We start from the raw sequence: 2,660 nt of genomic DNA, 5'->3' as shown, positions 1-2,660 counted from the left end.
CGGAGAACATACAATGGACTCAACGAACCCATCACTGCGATAACCAGAGAATTCAACAAAGTGTACTACAACATCTCTGCATCTGTTTTCATGAACCGACGGCATCTTCAACCTGACTCAATCCACGTCTGTAACAGCAACAGTAAGGTGAGTTTCTGTCCATCACTTTTCAATTAGGTATAAGAGTTTTGCTACTTGGTCTTTTTTTCTCTCTCGGTGGACTGGAAACACGCGACGAGTGACGACAATTATCGTACCTTAAGGACTGGATACCTGAATAGTTGACCTCACTTTAATTTTAAGAAATAAAATTTTGACTATGTTTATGATTGTTTTGATTTAATGTTTGTTGCATCTATGTAAGTAAGCGAAACTGTTTTTGTACTCTATATGTTATATGTTGGGCCCTCCTTAGCCGTGCGGTAAGACGCGCGGCTACAAAGCAAGACCATGCTGAGGGTGGCTGAGTTCGATTCCCGGTGCCGGTCTAGGCAATTCTCGAATTGGAAATTATCTCGACTTCCCTGGGCATAAAAGTATCATCGTGTTAGCCTCATGATATACGAATGCAAAAATGGTAACTAGGCTTAGAAACCTCGCAGTTAATAACTGTGGAAGTGCTTAATGAACACTAAGCTGCGAGGCGGCTCTGTCCCAGTGTGGGGATGTAATGCCAATAAGAAGAAGAAGAAGATGTTATATGTTATTGGAAAAGATATGTGGTTTTTATGTCCTCTTGAGTATGCCATCAGTGACATGTTCAAAGGACTTTTCCACATCTACCCCTCATTAAGATCACTATCAGATGAGGTTTGAACAACAAATAAACAAATAAATGCGCAATGTTGTTTTCAAACAACAAACCGAAAATACGTTCAATGTTAATAATTTTAATGGTAAAAATATTTCGGACGATTTCTAAAAACATCGCTATGCGCCTTCAAGGGTTAATTTGATATCTTTTTGATTGTTTTAATGGTTAAAATAACAAAAATGTATAGCAGAAAAATCTTACTGTGACATCAAATCGAAAACTATTCCTTCGATGAGAGCAAATCGAAAACTAAATTTGATATTAAATCCGATAAAAAAAATAAGTACACAGTTTCATGTCAGATCATACAATTTAGAAATCTAGAAAAAAATGAGATCAAAATATGTAATCAATCATGATGATTCATATTTCAAAACAAATTATAATTTCAATTTGACGTCAAAATCAGAATATGTTTTCTATATGCTCTCATTATGTTTTCAGACTTTGCTCGGGTATTCCCTATTGGGCCGATACATTTTAATTTATGTTCTACATCTAATGTTTTGCGGAAAAATTTAACAATTTTAGGGTATAATAATAATATTTTAGACAAAATACAATTTTTAACAAAACCGATATTTTTTGTATAAATAATAACACTATTGTCCTGAACCTGAGCAGTGTTTATTTGTATGATTCTTAGGAGCCTACCGCCCTTGTTAGGAGCGATAAGCATATACAAAAATTTATTTTAGACTCATTAGAGTGTCCCTCTCCACGGAAATCTTTAGTAAAAGGCGAAAGATTTATTCGACATTTGAAGAGAGACCAGAGTAACGAATTCACCGATAGCATAAAAAGGTGACTGCGAGCTGCTATGTTGTCCTATCGATGGGTGGTAAATATGCTAGCTCTGCGAACGGTGGGTAATGAAATTTCATCATAGAAGAGAGAGAGCCTAGGTTTATGACAAGACAAGCGTTGGGTTTGAGTCTTTTGAGCGAGTGAAAGCCGGTTCTAAACGGAAAAGATAGGGGAGGACGAATCAATACCCAGCAAGGAAGGTTACTCTAACTTGACCCTACACTCATAACCTGTTAGAAAGTTACTCTAATATTCTCACTAACTTTAGGGTAAAATGAGACTAAAATTAGACAGATCTGCAACACTTTTGTTAGGTATGTTTATGTTTGTTGCATGATTTGATCTAACATGTTAGTCTAACTTTAGAGTGAAGTTAGTTATGTTTCGCAGTGGGCGGTTAGGGTATTGTTAGGGTTGTTTGAAAAGGGCTTTTATGCTGATTTATTTACATCCAGCTGTCATTCATGGCAGAATGATTATGTATTTGTGAAAATCGTGAAAATACATAACCAAACTGCCTCGAATGACAATGGGATGTAAATGAAATATCAAACAAGATCAACGGGAAGTTTTTTTTACATAAATTACATTTTCCGGAGATTCCTCCAAAAGTTCCGTCAGAGATTCGTATGAGTTCCTTCGGAGATTCCCGGAGATGTGGAAAAGTCCTTTGAACATGTCACTGATGGCATACTCAAGAGGACATAAAAACCACATATCTTTTCCAATAACATATAACATCTTCTTCTTCTTCTTATTGGCATTACATCCCCACACTGGGACAGAGCCGCCTCGCAGCTTAGTGTTCATTAAGCACTTCCACAGTTATTAACTGCGAGGTTTCTAAGCCTAGTTACCATTTTTGCATTCGTATATCATGAGGCTAACACGATGATACTTTTATGCCCAGGGAAGTCGAGACAATTTCCAATCCGAAAATTGCCTAGACCGGCACCGGGAATCGAACCCAGCCACCCTCAGCATGGTCTTGCTTTGTAGCCGCGCGTCTTACCGCACGGCTAAGGAGGGCCCAACATAT

General features: G+C 37.5%; 1 non-coding gene across 1 annotated transcript; it reads right to left on the bottom strand.

Moving 5' to 3' along the window:
* Nucleotides 1-1,466: 1,466 nt before the first annotated feature.
* LOC134218662 (U5 spliceosomal RNA) lies at nt 1,467-1,594 on the bottom strand. The gene has a single exon (XR_009981427.1). It is a non-coding gene; the product is annotated as a U5 spliceosomal RNA (small nuclear RNA).
* Between the last annotated feature and the right edge of the window lie 1,066 nt (nt 1,595-2,660).

Source organism: Armigeres subalbatus, chromosome 2 (genome assembly GCF_024139115.2).
Source record: "Armigeres subalbatus isolate Guangzhou_Male chromosome 2, GZ_Asu_2, whole genome shotgun sequence".
Taxonomy (NCBI): Eukaryota; Metazoa; Arthropoda; class Insecta; order Diptera; family Culicidae; genus Armigeres; species Armigeres subalbatus.
This window is presented reverse-complemented; position numbering and strand designations above follow the sequence as displayed.